The following is a 21486-nucleotide window of genomic DNA, read 5'->3' on the forward strand; positions in this document are numbered from 1 at the left end:
ACGTTATGGAAACGTTGTGTATACAGGGCAACTAATTTAAAGGTTATGGAAACAAGAAAATGTTCTCTAAGTATTCAGGGCAAATAATCTAAAGGTTATGGGAATGTTATGGAAACGTTCTGTGTATGCAGGGCAAATAACCTGAAGGTTATAGGAATGTTATGGAAACGTTGTGTACACAGGGCAAATAATCTAAAGGTTATGGGAATGTTAGGGAAACGTTCTGTGTATGCAGGGCAAATCATTTAAAGGTTATGGGAACTTATGGAAATGTTCTCTGTGTGCGGGGAAACTAATCGAGAAGTTATAGGAACGTTATGGAAATGTTTTGTGTATGCAGGGCAAATAATCTAAAGGTTATGGGAACGTTATGGAAACGTTGTGTATACAGGGCAACTAATTTAAAGGTTATGGAAACAGGAAAATGTTCTCTGTAAGTATTCAGGGCAAATAATCTAAAGGTTATGGGAACGTTATGGAAACGTTCTGTGTATGCAGGGCAAATAACCTGAAGGTTATAGGAATGTTATGGAAACGTTGTGTACACAGGGCAAATAATCTAAAGGTTATGGGAACGTTAGGAAAATGTTCTGTGTATGCAGGGAGTAATCTAAAGGCTATGGGAACGTTCTGTGTATGCAGAGCAAGTAATCTGAAGGTTATGGGAATGTTAGGGAAACGTTCACTGGTCCATCATGAAACAACGTGTAAATTTTATATTTCTGTAAATAAATCTTTCCTGGGAAATCCAAGCGGCACGGTGTCTGTTCTCAGAACCAAAAACAAACATTCCCACAACCAGAACCAACTGGACCTGTAAACGCCACACGAGATACCCCCCAGGTTCCCATAATCCTCTGTTCTGTGCTAAAGGCTCTGCACTGAATCCCAAATGACCTCTTCCACCCTGAGTAAGCGCACTGTCTAGGGTATGAAGTTAGTTCTTTCTATACCCTACCTAGGGCACTTCTATTAGTATAGAAGGTCGTTTGGGATGCGGCCTTAGAGATTCGGAGTCTCGCTACCTAGCATCATGAAGGCGGCTTGGGGAGCCCCGTTTAACGACCTGCGATATTTTTCCTGTGTGTAAGGAGAAAACACATTTCACAGCAGTTTATGAAACTGGACGCGGTGCTTTACTAAACATTTCGGTGAGTGTTTCTGGGTTTTCTTTTGTTTTCTTTCCTGACTAGCTTGGCCGTTAGCTAGGCCGAGGAGCTAACAGTGCTAGTGAAGCGGGCTGTGGTGCAGGTGGATAAACAGGACCAGAGCGAGCTAAAGCGATTCTGCAATTAAATACATCAATGTTTCTGATGATAAATATCAAACAATGCTAAAAACACACAAGATAATTTTAACTCTTGTTCATGCAGTTTACGGCACTCGTGCTAAATAGTTAGCTGTTTTCACTTGTTAGCCTGCTAGCTAGCTAGCTAGTGTTAATTCATTTGAGCAGAGTGAAATGAGTTTCTTTAGTTAGCTGGTTTCAGTGTGTTCTTTTTAAAATTATTCTGTAATTAAGCAAATAGAAATAAAATAGAAGCTGTTTTATCGACATATAATGCAGTGTGTGGTGGTCTGGTCCAATTCTGGCATTTCTTTTCTACACAGAGTTCAGAAAACCGTTCAGGATTTTCTTGAGCTGAAATACACACTACCGTTCAAAAGTTTGGGGTCACCCAGACAATCTTGTGTTTTCCATGAAAAGTCACAGTTTTTTTTATTTCCCACCATAAGTTGTAAAATGAATAGAAAATATAGTCAAGACATTTTTCTGGCCATTTTGAGCATTTAATCGACCCCACAAATTAATGTGATGCTCCAGAAACTCAATCTGCTCAAAGGAAGGTCAGTTTTATAGCTTCTCTAAAGAGCTCAACTGTTTTCAGCTGTGCTAACATGATTGTACAAGGGTTTTCTAATCATCCATTAGCCTTCTGAGGCAATGAGCAAACACATTGTACCATTAGAACACTGGAGTGAGAGTTGCTGGAAATGGGCCTCTATACACCTATGGAGATATTGCACCAAAAACCAGACATTTGCAGCTAGAATAGTCATTTACCACATTAGCAATGTATAGAGTGCATTTCTGATTAGTTTAAAGTGATCTTCATTGAAAAGAACAGTGCTTTTCTTTCAAAAAGAAGGACATTTCAAAGTGACCCCAAACTTTTGAACGGTAGTGTATAGGGCTGTAACGATACACCCAACTCACGATTCGATTCGTATCGCGATTTTTGACCCACGATTCGATACACCCACGATTTTTTAAAATGTTTTTTTAAAGTAGTAAATTTGACTTATTAACATTTACTTACTTACAATAACTATTTAATAAATAATTCAGACCACTGCAGAGAATGAGTAATATGTATGCAAAAATGAACAAATGTATATCCAAAGATTGTTTTATTTCTCAAAATAATACTGTTGAGCCGGAAGCTCTGTTTTTTTTCGGTTCTGAAAAAGTCATTTTTCCAAATCGTGTAAATCCGTTAAGATTTTTTTTTGGGGGGGGTGGCTCTCTCACGGTCTCACTCTCATAGGGCCAATGATTTTCTGTGATCACGGAAAACAGATGGAAATTACGGAATTTTTATGGTGAAACATTGCTCGCGTGTCAAAGTGTAACTGCCGCAGAAGGCTTCCGCCCAAGCAGACATGCCTTCAGTGTTGCCAGATATTGCTAACGTTTTCCACCCCAAAATATGTTCAAAACCAGCCAAAAAGCACCTAAACCTGCCCAATCTGGCAACACTGCATGCCTTTCCGGTCAAGTGATTGTGATTGGCTTGTGGCACACCTAGCCAGCCAATGAGCTGCTTGTTTACAGATTCGCTCCCCACGTCGCAACCAGAATGGCGACCGCTTAAAAGAAACGAATGCTCTGGTGGCCAAGGACGCCATATGGTTGCCAGTGGTGAGTGTGGACGTTGCGTGACTCGCAGAAGATTGTCGCAGGTCAGCGAAAAAACGACTTACTAATAGATATAAAAAATAAAAGTAATTTAAGTAAGTTTAAAATGTAATTTAAATAAAAAGTATTCATAAATTGAAGTTTGGAAGCGCCTCTGTTTTTGGGCTGAGGAGAAGTTTGAAAGGGTGTACCGCGATTCTGCCTTCTTGTATCGCGACACGGATCGTGGCTCTGCGTATCGCGATTTCGATTTCGATACGCATATTGTTACAGCCCTAGTAGTGTATTTCTCTTTTTGCATCAGTTTCAGCCACAAGTAAATATACTGCATTTAAGCTAAAGCTATTCCCAAAAGTGAAAAAAGGGGAAAAAATTACATTGAAGGATTTAATTCACTAAAAGACACCTTGCCTGTTTGTATATTTCTAACCTAATCTACTAATGGATAAACATGACTAAGAACTGTAAATCCTCACTTTGGTTACAAGTTTGTCGTGGAAACTCTTCAAGCAAAAATGATTCAAAGTCCAAGAGGTTGCAGAAAGGTTTAGACTTTTATTAAATCAATTAATAAAAGCCGTGTTCGGTCTGCAAAGTGACCCAACTCAAAATCGCAAAGTTCTCAAAAACAGTGTATACAAGTCAAGTTTATTTTTATAACATTTTTAAAGCAGATACGCAGAGCCTTTATTTTTAAATTTGAGTGGATAGTATCTCCATCCTTGACTCTTGTATGCTGCGTAAATGGGAATAAACAAAAATATATTTTTGAGAGTTAAAATCAACCGCAAAGTTGGCGTTCGAGCTGAGCCAGCCAGCCCTGAGTGCGTGACATCACAGCGGGAACAGGTTTTAAAGTGCATATCCTGGACCAATTTTGTTTTTTGTTTTTTTTAATATGAAAGTATGTCCCTTTACACACTCATCCAGAAGGGTAATTTTGCACAAGGCCATCTGTCTACAGCAGAAAAAAATAAAATAAAACGCATCTGGAAAAATCCCAACGGAGTCTGGAGCCAGATTCGTGACGTCACGTGCAGAAGCGCCAGCAGCAGGACTGGAATTTTGTCATTTTAGGGGCAAGGGCAGTTGGCCTTTTGTGCTGTCAATTTTTTGAGGGCACGAAGGCCATAAAATAAAACAATGAATTTAAGTTCATGTCTATAATGAATTTAATTTAAGGACTAATGACTCTTCTGAGGGGCGGCACGGTGGTGTAGTGGTTAGCGCTGTTGCCTCACAGCAAGAAGGTTCTGGGTTCGAGCCTAGTGGCCGGCGAGGGCCTTTCTGTGCGGAGTTTGCATGTTCTCCCCGTGTCCGCGTGGGTTTCCTCCGGGTGCTCCGGTTTCCCCCACAGTCCAAAGACATGCAGGTTAGGTTAACTGGTGACTCTAAATTGACCGTAGGTGCGAGTGTGAATGGTTGTCTGTGTCTATGTGTCAGCCCTGTGATGACCTGGCGACTTGTCCAGGGTGTACCCCGCCTTTCGCCTGTAGTCAGCTGGGATAGGCTCCAGCTTGCCTGCGACCCTGTAGAACAGGATAAAGCGGCTAGAGATGATGAGATGAGACTCTTCTGAGGAAGATTGGAGTCTCAGTCGAAACTATCAAGCAGGTAAAGAAACAATTCTGCACCGACAAATAGTGGTGCAATATCAGAAAGGAGTTCGACAGTGTAAAATTGCAAAGAGTTTGAACATATCATCTACAGTGCATAATATCATCAAAAGATTCAGAGAATCTGGAAGAATCTCTGTGCGTAAGGGTCAAGGCCGGAAAACCATACTGGGTGCCCGTGATCTTTGGGCCCTTAGACGGCACTGCATCACATACAGGCATGCTTCTGTATTGGAAATCACAAAATGGGTTCAGGAATATTTCCAGAGAACATTATCTGTGAACACAATTCACCGTGCCATCCGCCATTGCCAGCTAAAACTCTATAGTTCAAAGAAGAAGCCGTATCTAAACACGATCCAGAAGCGCAGACGTCTTCTCTGGGCCAAGGCTCATTTAAAATGGACTGTGGCAAAGTGGAAAACTGTTCTGTAGTCAGACGAATCAAAATTTGAAGTTCTTTATGGAAATCAGGGACGCCATGTCTTTCGGACTAAAGAGGAGAAGGACGACCCAAGTTGTTATCAGCGCTCAGCCTGCATCTCTGATGGTATGGGGTTGCATTAGTGCGTGTGGCATGGGCAGCTTACACATCTGGAAAGACACCATCAATGCTGAAAGGTATATCCAGGTTCTAGAGCAACATATGCTCCCATCCAGACGACGTCTCTTTCAGGGAAGACCTTGCTTTTTCCAACATGACAATGCCAAACCACATACTGCATCAATTACAGCATCATGGCTGCGTAGAAGAAGGGTCCGGGTACTGAACTGGCCAGCCTGCAGTCCAGATCTTTCACCCATAGAAAACATTTGGCGCGTCATAAAACGGAAGATACGACAAAAAAGACCTAAGACAGTTGAGCAACTAGAATCCTACATTAGACAAGAATGGGTTAACATTCCTATCCCTAAACTTGAGCAACTTGTCTCCTCAGTCTCCAGACGTTTACAGACTGTTGTAAAGAGAAAAGGGGATGTCTCACAGTGGTAAACATGGCCTTGTCCCAACTTTTTTGAGATGTGGTGTTGTCATGAAATTTAAAATCACCTAATTTTTCTCTTTAAATGATACATTTTCTCAGTTTAAACATTTGATATGTCATTTATATTCTATTCTGAATAAAATATGGAATTTTGAAACTTCCACATCATTGCATTCCGTTTTTATTTACAATTTGTACTTTGTCCCAACTTTTTTGGAATCGGGGTTGTAGAGAAGGCATTGAAAATAAGTGCAACATTCAACCATAAATATTGGTTTAATAAAACATAAGATTACTAAGATATCAACTAGACAGGATCAGGTCCAGACCTGAACCTGGACTCGAACCTGATCAAGCTGAACCGGTATCAGCCCTAGTGCTGCCAGTTATGTATGTATCTGTATTATGTATAAATGTGTGTTGTGCAGTGCAGTTTTTATAGTGCTCCCTGCAGATGCTGCACCACACCTTAGTAATATAGTGTAGCAATTCGGATGGGTTGGTGGAGCACAGAAGGACGGCAGGCCAGAACTGAGTTCACAAAACCTGTTTGTTACAGCTTTTCAGCCTTAACTAAAATATATATATATATATATATATATATATATATATATATATATATATATATATAATATTATATACACACGCGCACACGCTCCAGTCGTCTGGTTGGGGAGCGAACCCTCTCTGCTCTCGCTCTCTTCCTTAAATAGGGTGCGGTCACTGGGGAAGACACACAAACACATTAATCAACCTCGGGTGCAGTGATTCTGCCACTTACCTTCCCCGACTCCGCCCTCCGGTCACAGACTGATGCTTGGTCACAGACCGATGCTTGGCCACGCCCCCGCTGCCACATACCCCCACCGCCCGACTCAGGCCGGGCGGCCATCCGGCCTGCAGCCGACTCCCCCCCCCCCCGACGGGAGAGGAAGTCCGCCACGGCCATCTGCGCCCCCGGCCTGTGGATCACCTTGAAGTTGGAGTGCCAGATACCAACGGGTGATCCGTGCGTTGGCATCCTTCATGCGGTGGAGCCACTGGAGGGGCGTGTGGTCCGAACAGAGGGTGAAAGGGCGTCCCAGCAGGTACTAATGGAGGGCGAGGACCGCCCACTTGATCGCTAGGCACTCCTTTTCAATGGTGCTGTAGCGCCCCTCAAGCACAGACAGCTTCCTACTGATATACAACACTGGGCGGTCCTCCCCCTCCATCTCCTGGGACAAAACAGCTCCCAGCCCTCTGTCCGACGCATCCTCCTGTAACATAAAGGGGAGAGAAAAGTCAGGGGAGTGTAAAAGTGGCCCCCCACACAGTGCAGCCTTTACCTCAGAAAAAGCCTGCTGGCATTGCTCCATCCACTGGATCGGATCTGGTGCCCCCTTTTTAGTCAGATCAGTCAGTGGGCTGGTGATGTCCGAATAGTTAGGTATAAACCTACAATAATAGCCAGCCAGCCCCAGGAACTGTCTCACCCCCTTTTTGGTCTTGGGCCTCGGGCAGGCCGCAATTGCCGCTGTCTTGTTGATTTGGGGACGCACCTGCCCGTTGCCCAAGTGGAAGCCCAGATACCGTACTTCCACCTGCCCAATCGCACACTTCTTCGGGTTGGCCGTGAGACCCGCTTGCCTCAGCGACCTAAGGACAGCCCTCAGATGTTGGAGGTGCCTCGGCCAGTCATTACAATAGATAATGATATCCTCAAGGTAGGCGGCCGCATAGGTGGCGTGGGGGCGGAGGACCCTATCCATCAGCCGCTGAAACGTAGCCGGTGCCCCAAACAGCCCAAAAGGAAGTGTGACAAACTGGTGTAAGCCGAACGGTGTGGAAAAGGCCGTCTTTTCTCGGGATAATGGAGTCAAGGGGATCTGTCAAGAACCCTTTGTTAAATCCAGTGTCAAGTAAAAGCAAGCTGTGCCTAGCCGATCGAGCAACTCATCAATACGAGGCATTGGGTACGCGTCGAATTTAGACACAGCGTTGACTTTCTTATAGTCTACACAGAACCGGACCGACCCGTCGGCCTTGGGTACCAAGACCACCGGGCTGCTCCAGTCACTGTGGGACTCCTCGACGATGCCCATTTCGAGCATGGCCTCAAGTTCTTCCCGAACCACTTTTTTCTTGTGTTCAGGTAGCCTGTAAGGGCGGCTACGCACTACCACCCCTGGGGGCGTCTCAATGTGGTGCTCTGTGAGGTTGGTGCGGCCGGGCAGGGGTGAGAATACGTCCGAAAACTCGGTCTGCAACTGGGCAACCTCTGCAAGTTGGGTCGGGGAGAGGTGGTCTCCACAGGGGAGCGGAGAGGTACGCGATGCCAATGTTCCCTTTTGAACCTCCGGCCCCAGCTCCGCCTTCTCCGGAACCACCGACACCAACGCCACGGGGACCTCCTCGTTCCAGAGTTTGAGCAGATTGAGGTAGTAAATCCTGTAGCGCCCCACCCCTGTCCGTTCGCCTCACCTCATAGTCAACGTCCCCGACTCGCCGTGTGACCTTAAAGGGTCCTTGCCACTTGGCGACTAATTTGGAGCTCGATGTGGGCAACGGTACGAGAACTTTTATCTCCCGGTGCGAACTCCCTGAGGCGCATATGCTTGTCGTACAGGCGGGTTTGTCGTTCTTTGGCCTGCCGCAAATTCTCCTGGGTTAGGTGTGTGTGTGTGTGGAGTTTTGCGCGCAGGTCAATAACGTATTGGATTTCATTTTTACTTGGTGAAGGTTCCTCCTCCCAATTTTCCTGCAGCACATCTAGAATGCCGTGCGGCTTACGCCCATATAACAATTCAAACGGGGAGAACCCCGTGGAGGCTTGGGGGACCTCTCTCACTGAAAACAACAAGGGTTCGAGCCACTTATCCCAATTACGTGCGTCCTCACTTACGAATTTTTTAATTATGTTCTTGAGGGTGCGATTGAACCGTTCAACTAAACCGTCCGTTTGTGGGTGATAAACGCTGGTGCGGATCGGCTTAATACCCAACAACCTATACAGTTCCTTTAGTGTACGTGACATAAACACGGTGCCTTGGTCAGTCAGAATCTCTTTCGGGATTCCAACTCGGGAGATAACGTGGAAGAGCGCTTCCGCAATACTGTGTGCTGAGGGATTGCGAAGTGGCACTGCTTCCGGGTATCGCGTTGCATAGTCCACCAGGACTAATATAAAGCGGTACCCTTGTGTTGACCGATCTAATGGCCTGATAAGATCCATCCCAATTCTTTTGAACGGGGTCTTGATTAATGGGAGAGGGCGCAAAGGCGCTTTTGGAATGGCCGCTGGATTTACTAACTGGCATTCGCGGCAGGCCGTACACCACGTACGGACATCGCCGCAAATCCCTAGCCAATAGAACCGGGCCATTATTCGGGCTAGTGTTTTATCCTGCCTTAAGTGTCCAGCCATGGGATTAAAGTGAGCCGCCTGGAATACCAGTTCCCGGCGGCTCTTCGGAATCAACAGCTGCCTGACTTGCTCTTTAGTTTGAGTGTCCTGCGTCACTCGGTATAATCGATCCTTCATAATTGCGAAGTAGGGCAAGGACAGGGTGGCGTTTGGCTGGAGCATTTGACCATCGATTACTCTCACTTGGTCAAATGCATGCCGCAGAGTCTCGTCTCGCGACTGCTCTAATGGAAAATCCGCGAGGGATTCCCCAATAGAGAGAGGAGGAGCCGGCGGCTCCTCACTCTGACGCGGAGCTGACGTAGACGGTTTGTGACAGCTGCTCCCGCCAACGCGACACCGGGACCTCCCCTTATTAAACTACAGCAGGACCCACTCTTCACTAGGTGACTCATTAATTCCCCGGCCAATCCGTCCCCAAAATTATCAAGTGGGTAAGGCGAGGATTAACCGCCGCCTTCACTATAAATTTTTCCCCTCGAAAAAAATGTGGACCGACACTAAAGGGTAGTTGTGAACATCCCCGTGCGCACACAACACCTTCACCAATTGTGCTCCCCTAATGCCTCGTCTTGCACCAGGCTTTGGTGGATTTGAGGTCTGATTACAACCAGAATCCACCAACGCCTGATGTGTATCCCCTTGGATACTCACTGGTATGCGATACACTCCGGCCCGATCGAGGGCGGCTCCTGGTGCGTCGGGGATCCAAACCACCGCGCCCACCTCCATTACCGAGCACTGCTGTTGGAGGTGGCCCGGCTCCCCGCAGCGCCAGCAAACCGGCCTGGGCTTCCTCTTTGCACTGGTGCTCTGGGGCTCACTCACCTGGGGGGAGACAGACACAGAAGGGAGAAACGGGAGGGCACCGTGGGTGGGGTGGACCGGCTGGGGTGGGGCCGGCCCCCGCCTCCGCGGTGGGGGAACGGGGCGAGGATGAGACACAGGAGGAGAGGGAGAGAGGAGAAGAGGTTGTCTGCTGTCCTGCTGTCGGGACAGCTGCCAAATGGTCCTCCGTCAGTTCGATTGCCTGATCCAGCGATGCCGGGCGGTGGCACTGGACACACTCTGTAGCTCCGGCTGGTAGATGCGCGATGAACTGCTCCAGCGCTACCTCATTGATCCCCTCGGTGTCGCGGTTGTCGGCCCTCAACCACCGCCTGCAGGTGTCCTGGAGTTGCTGGGCAAACGCGAACGGCCGGCCGACTTCCTCCAAGCGCAAAGCGCGGAAACGCTGCCGTTGCTGCTCGGGGGTGCGCCCCAAATGCTGGAGGACGGCCCGGCAAAGGTCCGCGTAGGCCGGTCGGCGGGGAGCTGTAGCGCGGCCAGTTGCGCCTCTCCCGTTAGCAGGGGGAGGAGGCGCACCGCGCACTGTTCCATCGGCCACCCCGAGGTCTCCGCTACCTGCTCAAAGAGCATAAGGAAGGCCTCGGGGTCGTCCTGCGGGCCCATCTTCGTCAGGGTGAAGGGGGATGGCCCCGCGGTGGTGGACCCCGCCGATGCAAGGAGGTGCCGGAACGCCTGTCGCTCTTCCTGCTGAGCCAGCACCAGGGCCTCGAACTGCTGTTCCTTTCGGAGGGCGACTAGTGCCTGGTACTGGCTTTGCTGGGCCGTGGCGAGGGCGTGGACCAGCTCGGCGAAAGGGGAGGACTCCATGGGGCTGTTCTGCTTCGGCGCTCCAAGTCCCGGGTTTCGGCACCACTGTAGCAATTCGGATGGGTGGGTGGAGCACAGAAGGACGGCAGGCCAGAACTGAGTTCACAAAACCCGTTTATTACAGCTTTTCAGCCTTAACTACACACACACACACACACACACACACACACACACACACGCACTCCAGTTGTCTGGTTGGGGAGCGAACCCTCTCTGCTCTCGCTCTCTTCCTTAAATAGAGCGTGGTCACTAGGGAAGACACACACACATTAATCAACCTCAGGTGCAGTGATTCTGCCACTTACCTTCCCCGACTCCGCCCTCCGGTCACAGACCGATGCTTGGCCACGCCCCGCTGCCACATATAGCCTTCCTTGTCCTTCTCAAAGTGCAGCCAGTAATACCCCCAGGACTCTACAGTGGTGGCAGTCGGTTTTCTTTTCCTGGTTCCATCTACCTCTTGCTCCTGCCCTTGACTTGGTCCGTCCATGTCTCCTCCCTGTTCTCTCCTTCTCTCTCCCTTGTTTCTGTATCCCATCTAGTCTTCTCCCGCCTTTTCTCCTTCTCTCTCATCCCTGATTCTTGGTCTGTCATTGTCTCCTCCTGTCTTCTCTCTCATTTTCTTCTCCTCCTCTACCATCTCTGTGTCTTGGTATTTCTCCTCCCTGTTTCTTCTGCTTCTCTCTCATTATGTGGACCTTTATCGTCTCCTCCTCCATCTTTGTGCACTGTACTTTGTCTCTCTGCTCTTGTCTGTTCTCTTTCATGTTCAGCTCTCTTTTGCTTGTTTTCTGGGTCTCTTGTGTCACCTGATACCCCTTTTCCACCAAATCAGTTCCAGGGCTGGTTCGGGGCCAGTGCTGGTGCTGGTTCACAACTCGTTCAACTTGCGAGCCAGCTGAGAACCAGTTTGCTTTTCTATAGCTCGGGGTGCTAAGGGGAGCCACGTCATTACGTCACTGTATACGTCAGTTACATCGCTGCGTTTGCATAAACCTTGGCGTGAACATCGAAGCAAAAACAACACGGAGAAGAAGAAGCAGCAACAACAATAATGGATGACTTCGCGTTTGTACAGCTGCTGCTTCTGGCTTTACGGTGCTTCACTGGGATCAGAAAACGGCAGATCCAATATGTTTGTGTTGATCGACAGGTTTTGAGTGGACGGCGATTACGTTCTAGGAGACAGGTAACCTAATAACGTTTTGACTCTTCCACTGAATGTGAGATGGTTATGTTAGCCTTTGTTATGAGCTAACGTTAGCCGGTGTTATGTCAGCTTTGGCGGTCTTGCTATTGTTGTTGGTCTTAACAACTCCGCCCCCCTGATGACATAGGCAGTTCTTTCCTCTGGCCCAGCAGAGAGCTGGTGCTAGCCTGGAAGCGGTTTTTCTGGCCCCAGAGCCAGTTCTTTGTCAGTGGAAACAGAAAACCCGGTTCCAAACTAAGCACTGGCCCCGAACCAGCCCTGGAACTGATTTGGTGGAAAAGGGGCATAAGTGATCTGCCTTACTGTGATTTGAAAAATATTGACACACAATCAGCTGGGTAAAAATGGCCAACAGCAAATAAAAAAAAAACTGTAAATAACTATTTACAACATATTTCAATGTGCTAATCCTAAATGTCATAAATTAGTCATTCACATCACACAGCAGGACTGTTTACACAAACCCCCTCCTCCCTACAGCCACATACGCACCTTCGCACATACACACAGACGCTCACAACTCCTCCTCTCTTTCACACTCTCTCAGAGGGGAAAAAAAGGAAAAGAAAGGGTTGTTTACTCCCTAAAAACATGACTGTAAGGCACTGAGAACAGGCAAATGGAGCCTGTTCAATGGTTCTGAGCGGCTATGACCCCGAAATGTGACGCCTGTAAGCCAATGCCCAGGGTAGTAAAGTTCAGCGAATTGTTGAAGCGTGACCACAGGCTGTATGCAAATCATTCAGGGCTCGCTGAAAGCATGAAAGGTCATAGAATTATTTGTTTTTACAGAATTTAACTAGAGCAAACGATGTATTTTCTGCAAATTTTCAAAAATGACGTTCGACTCAAAGCGATTTTGATGAAATTTCACTGTACCGTTTTCTCTAGGATATTTAAATACGTTGCTGACGTCGCCTGTGAAACATTCAGGTTCCCTCGGAAACTTCAGAATCTCTGACGATTTCGCCAGTCCAGAGATACCAACCACTATGAAATTTTCATATTTTATACGATTTTCTGCCACTTTTGCACCACTACGACTAGTTAATTCGAAACTACGAATTTCGCAGTGATCGGAAAAAAATCAGTTCGTTCCGCATTTTTGTTTGGTACGTTGAACTCCGCCATGATCGAAGAAAATTCGATCCGTTCCGCATTTTCGGAAGGATGAAATCCGCGGGAATCATTCAAAGCTTTCGTGATACGTCGTCGCTGATTGGTTGCTATTCGCTTCTCGACCAATCAAAATTTGTGATAGTGCCGTCCGACAATGGAGAAGCCGAGCAAGAATAACCAGAAATTTAATGATAAATATACAGCAACATGGCCGTGTATTGTTCCTTCGCGAAAGGCAGGGCTTAATTTGAGCCGGAACAAGATCCGGAACCTCCGTCGTCGGATCCGGCAGCTATTTTCATTTCATTCGGTGTTTCGGCAGCTATTTAAATGGATCAGATCACCTCCGTGACCATCACGAAGGGAAAAAAAAAATCAAACAATAAATTAAATAAATAAGTAAATAAAAATTTGTTCGGTTTTGATTTTGATATCTGTTGTTGATTTTCTCTCCTATGACATCCACAAAATCTATGCGAAAGGGGAAGAGAGGGGGGACATGGGGTGTATACTTCCGCTCAATAGAACACCGGGTTTTTTGTAGCCGTTAGCTTGCGCTGTGGAAAAAATGGCAAAAAAACAAGAAAGCTTACTAAAATGTTTAAAATGAATTCTCCAGCTTGTTTTGTAAACCCTTTATTTCTTAACTAAACTTACGTTTGCTGGCACTGCTTTTAAATTATTCTCTTTTTTGGGCTTTTTCCACCTTTATTGGATAGGACAGTGTAGAGACAGGAAATGAGCAGGAGAAAAACAGGGAGGGCTCGGCAGCGCTCGAAACTAACGGTGTCCCGATGTCCCGGGGACCATAAAAAATGTCATCGGGACACAAAATTATCATATCTGGGACAATCCCGGGACAATGGAAAAAAATAGATCTAGAAAAAAAGTTCTACATTAATATTATTTACAAAGCCGTAACACATACGTAGACATTCACCTAATTTGTCAATTTTAATTTTAAAACGTTAACAGCGAAAAATACATAGTAGCTACACTTTCGATGCACCTGCATCCGTAGGCTACAGAGCAACGCATTCTGTTCTAGAATCTTCGGCCGGAGTCCGCATTATATGGACTTGGAATGGAATTGCTACCGCACGCGCTGCGCCGACTCTCGCCAGAACAAAAATGCTGAAGTGGTTGAAGCGGACCGACCGCGGGGAAGAAACTGAAAGCCCAGACATAACGTCTCCGGGACCTTCAGGATCCAAAGTGTCATCGCCTGGTCTGCAGGCAACGCTAGCAACTGAATGAACTTAATGAACACTGTTAGACACGTTATAAAATACAACAGGAATGATGTGGATGATATTGACGGAAGATACCGTTCAACAGAATAAGTGAGTTTTCTTGGTGTCTTTCTAGTTCAGAAAGTTTAGTCAGTCAGCAGCACAACTAGGCTCGGACCTGCCGCTATGTTGATGTTGCTAACATTTGCACCCACGTTTCGGCAGCGAAAGTTCATAAAAATGGATAACGGTAATGGTGAAAATTATAAGTTGGCCTTATAAGTGCCAACAGATATTCAAGGTATAAGTAGATGAAATGAACATAAAAGGGGTCTTATTTTCAGCTAAAGTGTACTGCAGATGTAGGGAGTTGAAACATTTTCTGAATGAGCTAGTTGGCCCCTTTAAATAAACGGGTATCTATTCATACAGTGAGATCGCCAAAGTTTAATAAACTGAAAATGCAATAACTGTAATTTTGAAGTAGATGATGCATAGGACATGTGTCGCTTGTGTCTTGTGACTTATTGTAAAAATGATATAAAGGGTTCAAAATCGCATAGTTACAAATATAATAGTAACTTCATATGATAATATTAACCACTGGTTATTTCAGAGAGGAAAAAAATGGGGACACTATTGCTTCCATTCGGGACAATACAACACAGAATTCGGGACCACTGGGGGACACAAAGAAAAAAAGTTAATTTCGAGCCCTGGGGCTCGGAAAATGACGCAGGTCGGAATCGAACCCGGGTCCCCGGATTTATGGTATGGCGCCTTGTGTAATCTGATCTCCAATGGTGAAATAAACTGGTTGTGATATGAGTACAGTCTGTTATTTTAGAAGATAAATTTAATATATAATTTAATATATAGCCTAATAAAAATAATATTTTATCACATATCACGACATATTACTGTCTGTAACTGCCACCTCCTGTGTTCCGGGACCTCCCACTTCACAAATTAAGCACTGGCGAAAGGGGATGTATTTCACACAATGCACGGTTTGCAACTGCGATATTTCTGTCCGGCACAGCGGACAATACGAAAACTACAGATTCTTCGGCCCCGTACTACAGATCTGTTTATTGAAAGGTTGGCATCTCTGCCAGTCTTTTCAGCTTTTGGATGAAAGTGTTTATAAATTCAAATCATTTAAAAATAAGTAGTATTTTGAGCCCACCGGCAGGCTCTGGGATCCAGAGGGTTAAATACTGTATATGGCCTAAATATTTATGGAGTGTGCATGATAAACTGATTCCCTGAATTTCACTTTTGGTGTGTTGTTAGATAGCGAACAAACAAACTACAATATCTTGTTGCCTCTTGAATCACAATTAAGCTACCACTCACCTCTTGAAAAAAGCGTCCATTGTTTTGCAGTTTTTAGCTGCATCTTCAACGTTTTTTTTTTTTAACGGCACCTCTCCCTCCGCTCCTTGCTTGGCATAACTATTACTGGGGGGTAAATGAATAAAAGTATATGTTAATGTTGTAATGACGCCAAAAACAATGTGAGAATCTCTTGCGATGGTGATCTCATCAAGATGGCAGCAGTTACACTTCGGTTAAACAGCAAAAAGAAACGTGCAATGCTAGTAACAAAACAATGCTAACTGCATAGATTAAAAAAGTGGCTATGAACAGACAGCAGCACATATCATGTATCATATTACAGCAGGAACAAGCAGTAGTAACATCCATGACCTTACGCTTAAAGCTCGACAAAGGAAAAACTTGACAGCAAGCTAATTAGCATTTGTTACCGGCTACAGTCGGTACTCGGCGCGTTAAAAGTGGGTCAACGTTGTAACGACGTAACGTTACTGTACAAGCAATGCTTATTTAACGGTAACAAACTTAAGCCCTATATGTTGAAATTCCTATCTTATTCGTTTGTTAATTTATTACACAGTCTTGCCTCAGTCAACTTCTTCCCTTCTTCTGTGAAAATTCAGCGTCTCAGACGCGGACACAAGTGGACGGGGGATGCGTTTGATTAAGTCTCCTGGTTGGCTGGTGATAAATTGGTGTCATTATAGCTAGGGATGTCCCGATCCGATCACGTGATCGGAAATCGGGCCCGATCACATGGTTTCAGACTCGATCGGAATCGGGCATTGCCTCCCGATCAGGGATCGGATATATATCTATATAATATATTCTCATTTTTAACACATCAATAGCTATGCATTGGCACAGAGTGAGACCAGACCTCTTGTCTCAACACAGCAACATCAACGCGTGCGGCATGACATCACTTTGTAGCGGAGACGCTATTGGTTATTGGCTGCCTGTTGCCGGCAAAGTTGAACACGGAAGCAGTTATAAGCGGAAAGCAAAGCATGAGATCATTTTTTTTTTTCGTTGGATGACAAAAGAAACGGGCTCAAACCTGAAAGGGTAGAAATGCTTGTTTTCATCAAGAAAAACGTTCATTTCCTTAATTGAAATTAGGGATGTCCCGATCAGGTTTTTTTGCCCTCCGATCCGATACCGATCATTTGATTTTGAGTATCTGCCGATACCGAGTCCCGATCCGATACTTCTTATAATCCATAAAAAATAAAGACGAGGAAAGAAACGGATCCAGGATGTTCCTCATTTTTTATTTAACACCTTATTTTAACATCCAACAACTCCGTTAGCAAACAGAGCACTTACGTGAGGCAGTTTGAACAATAAATAACAAATTAAAAAAATAACCTTAAAATACCTGGCAGGAATGTAAACAAATAAAAAAAAAATAAAGTGCCACAGTGCCAGTAATTTGCTTTTAAGAACGCATCTCACAGTGGTGTACAGTAATTTCAATTAAGGAAATGAACGTTTTTCTTGATGAAAACAAGCATTTCTACCCTTTCAGGTTTGAGCCCGTTTCTTTTGTCATCCAACGAAAAAAAAAAAAAAAATCTCATTCTTTGCTTTCCGCTTCGAACTGCTTCCGTGTTCAACTTTGCCGGCAACAGGCAGCCAATAACCAATAGCGTCTCCGCTACAAAGTGATGTCATGCCGCACGCGTTGATGTTGCTGTGTTGAGACAAGAGGTCTGGTCTCACTCTGTGCCAACGCATAGCTATTGATGTGTTAAAAATGAGAATATATTACATAGATATATATCCGATCTCTGATCGGGAGGCAATGCCCGATTCCGATCGAGTCTGAAACCATGTGATCGGGCCCGATTTCCGATCACGTGATCGGATCGGGACATCCCTAATTGAAATTACTGTACACCACTGTGAGATGCGTTCTTAAAAGCAAATTACTGGCACTGTGGCACTTTATTTTTTTTTTATTTGTTTACATTCCTGCCAGGTATTTTAAGGTTATTTTTTTAATTTGTTATTTATTGTTCAAACTGCCTCACGTAAGTGCTCTGTTTGCTAACGGAGTTGTTGGATGTTAAAATAAGGTGTTAAATAAAAAATGAGGAACATCCTGGATCCGTTTCTTTCCTCGTCTTTATTTTTTATGGATTATAAGAAGTATCGGATCGGGACTCGGTATCGGCAGATACTCAAAATCAAATGATCGGTATCGGATCGGAGGGCAAAAAAACCTGATCGGGACATCCCTAATTATAGCACATCAGAGCGGTTCATGCCAGGCTCGAGTCCGATCCACCACTGATGAGTTGCCCAATAAGAATCCAGAATGTCATCAAAAGACGTGTTTTTTTTTCCTCAATAGACGCAGGTGATGTTAAAGCCTATTGGCAGTCACGAGGCAGACTACAAACCGCAGGGCATCAAGGCCACTGTGGCCTTACAGCAGATATTTTTTTCCAAGGGCGCAAGCCCAAATTGAAATTCCTGCCCTGGCCAGCAGGCTGCGCGAGCTTGCACGGTTTCAGTGCACAGCCTGTGTAGGCCAAGCGCTCCCATTTCTCTCTCATTGTCCGGTCTTTTGGGAAACGATGAGTACTAATCCCATCAAGATTGGTGTTGTTACACCCTCCTACGATACATCTGTTAACCATTTTAATAATTACGCTGAAGAAATTTGCAAAAAAACACCAGGTCGTTTTCTCATAAACAAAACAGCGCTGACATAGGATTCAGAGGGAGGCGTCTCGCACGCGACGTCACGAAAATCAACGTTTGCCAGGAAATCCAAATGTGGAGTTTTTTTCAGAGGCGGACCAATTCGCCTCAAATGGCTTGATTTCAACTCAATTTTTCTGGTATTGCGCAAAGTAAAAAAAATTGCACAAAATGCAAAATGTGACAGATATTTGACCAAAGTTTACTATAAAATAGGAGAATTACATTGATCTTGCGCCTGAATTTACCCGTGATATGTACTTTAAGGTTGAGGCCTTTTACAGCTATAGACCAAAGTCCTATTAATAAAAAAATTATGGTGAAAGTAAGAAATACGGTTACTGACTTGCTCAACTAAGACTGATTTGACTTCATTGATTGTGGGTTGACTCTCATTAAAACAGGATGGGTGTTATAACTTATGCAACATACATGTACATGCATGCATTTTCACTGATAAAACGTAAAAGGCTCATTAAATAATCAGATGAACTGAGACAATCACGTTCTGAAGCAAATTAAATAATCTCATACCGGGAACTTAAACACACAATACAAGTTACATGGATTAATCTAAATGCAGGTAAACAATGTTTTTTGTATCCAAATGAGAGTCGGAGCTTACCCGTCTGTGTTCTCGCTTCTCGAAGGCCGACCTTGTGGCCGATTGCTTTGAAACAATCTGACTTTCAGTTGTTCGTTCAGTTCTCCGTTCGTTCACTTCTTCCACGTAAAGGCGAGATATTGCTGCTGAGGCGAGCATATCCAGCAGAGAAATCAGATGGCTGGTCCACTCATTCTCCATTTTCTCCATACTAAGTACTCCGCCATTACTGCTCGGCTCAAGCAATTACTAAAACCCGGAATGGAACGGAACCTCACCGGTTTTAGCAACAACTGCAGGGAGGTCACTGCCCGAGCGATATGTCCCGTCCTGTTCCGTCCCGGGTTTTACCAACAACCCTCAGCTCACACTCCGGGAGAACTGGTGCAACTGAACTCACTTTCCTTTAAAAAAAAAAAATTTTTTTCCTTGTAGTTTTCTTTTCCTTTAATTTTTGGTACTGCACCCTCTTTCAATACGGGCTTATAGCCAACGCTCCTCAACAGATCCGAGGTCTCGTACGAGTCTTCAGTAAAATGTGCAGAGCAGAGGAGAGACCACTTCATAGGCACCCAATGTGCCCGTGAACTTCTCGCAGAACGCGTCCAAATCTTTGCAGTTTGAACATTCTTGGGCCATGAATGCAACGTAAATCCACCTTCTGTCGTGTTGCTGGCACATCTACGTGGCATGGCGATAAATTGGCTCAAAATGGAGGATTGGAGTTGCAGTCAGCTCTGTGTTTTAGTATAGCGGAAATGGCGATGAGACCGATAGACTTCCTGCTGTGACGTTACGGACGTCAAAGCCATTCACTCAGACCGCTACCTATATGAGTCACTTTAATCGTAAAAATTACTATGTTAGATTTATTGTTAACGCTTAAAACTATTCCTGTGCCATTCTTGAGGTCTCAAGGCATTTATAAATGAAAGTGAGGCCATGGTTCTGCGTACATGCTTTAAACATGAGCTAATTTTATCCCTAATCTATCCCCAATGAGCAAGCCTGTGGCGACGGTGGCAAGGAAAAACTCTCTCCAACCTGCTGCTGACCTTCTACCGCTCATCCATCGAGAGCCTGCTGACGTACTGTATTACAGTATGGTACGGCAGCTGCACTGCTGTAGACAGGGAGAGGCTCCAGAGGGTAGTTAAGGCAGCACAGAAGATCATTGGCTGCCCTCTTTCCTCCCTGATGGACAGTTAAACCTCCCGCTGCCTTAGCAGAGCTAAAAACATTATCAAGGACAGCTCCCACCCTGGCTTTGATCTGTTCGACCTGTTGCCCTCAGGGAGGCGCTACAGGTGCATCAGGACAAAGACAAACCGATTCAAAAAGAGCTTCTTTCCAAAAGCCATAACCGCCCTGAACTTGGATATGCTCTGACTTTTTATAGTCTATTTTACTATGTGACTCTCTTCGTGCAATAATTTATAATGTGCAGTACTTTTATAAGGGACTCTGTGCAATACTTTTATAATGTGCAATACCTCACTCCATAATGTGAAACACAACACATTCACCTCACCTCAGGACTGTGCACCTTACACACAGCACATACACCTCAGGACTGTGCACCTTACACACACCAAGTCTGTGCACCTACCTTACCTTGCAATACTTCATAAATGTGTAATATTTTATTTTATAATGTGACTCTCTCTGTGCAATAATTTATATGTGCAATGAGCAATACCTCACTCCATAATGTGTAAAACAACACACACACCTCAGGACTGTGCACCTTACCCCCCTTACACACTCCCCCCCCCCCCCCCCCCCTTTTTTTTCTCCCTCTCTCTCTCTCTCTCTCTCTCTCTCTCTCTCTCTCTCTCTCTCTCACTCACTCTACACGTTGTTTTGCACTGTTATTGGAGATGCTTTAATCTCATTGTACATGTGTATAGTGACAAAGATATTCTATTCTATGAGGAGGAAACCTCGAGAGGAACCAGACTCAAAAGGGAACCCATCCTCATTTGGGTGATAACAGACAACGTGATGTTAAAACTGTTAAATGTTATCATGAAGTCTGTTTCGTTGATGTTATAACTCTTCATTGATGGAAACTTGAGTGCAAAACTGTCCATGACAACTGCAGTACAAATCATTTCATTGATTAACATGTCACGCCATACCACTTCAACATTTTCTATTGGGCAGTACATCTCACGCTTCTCATATTTTGTATCAACTGAGCCACATTTTCCAGTATTGAATGGTCAAGGTAGAAAGAATCAAAACATATGATGATAAGAAATGGTACGTCTTGAACAAGACAGCATTTAGAGCATACAATACATGATTCAAAATGACTGGGGCTAAATCAGGTTAAGGGTTGATGCAGGCTGTGGGTGGAAATTAACACAACACTCATGGCCTTGGCCAGTCCACTACAACATAGGATTAAAAAAAGAAAATGCACATTGCAGCTGTGGAGCTTGTGCTGTACAGGGCTGTGAAAAATCCGTGGAGTTGCAGAATTCCATGGATTTGATCACAAAAATACCATTTTTGCAAAAAAAAAAAAAAATGTAGGGGATGGGGGCACTCTGCTAATGGTTGGGGACTGTAATCGCCAACCAGTACATTGTTTACTGGATGGGGGGAAAATCTGATATCTGGTGTGTCTGTATTTTACGACATCGTACAACCCCGATTCCAAAAAAGTTGGGACAAAG

At 45.0% G+C, this 21486-nt stretch overlaps 1 protein-coding gene across 3 annotated transcripts in view; it reads left to right on the plus strand.

The window, feature by feature from the left end:
• Window positions 1–994: 994 nt before the first annotated feature.
• zc3h13 (zinc finger CCCH-type containing 13) overlaps window positions 995–21486 on the plus strand; it is an 84837-nt gene continuing 64345 nt past the window's right edge. For all 3 annotated transcript variants that reach the window (XM_060898938.1, XM_060898940.1, XM_060898939.1), the window contains exon 1: window positions 995–1151. The gene's annotated coding sequence lies outside the window, so the exon portion shown is untranslated. The remainder of the gene's footprint in view (window positions 1152–21486) is intronic.

Source organism: Neoarius graeffei, chromosome 18, assembly GCF_027579695.1.
Source record: "Neoarius graeffei isolate fNeoGra1 chromosome 18, fNeoGra1.pri, whole genome shotgun sequence".
Lineage (NCBI taxonomy): Eukaryota > Metazoa > Chordata > Actinopteri > Siluriformes > Ariidae > Neoarius > Neoarius graeffei.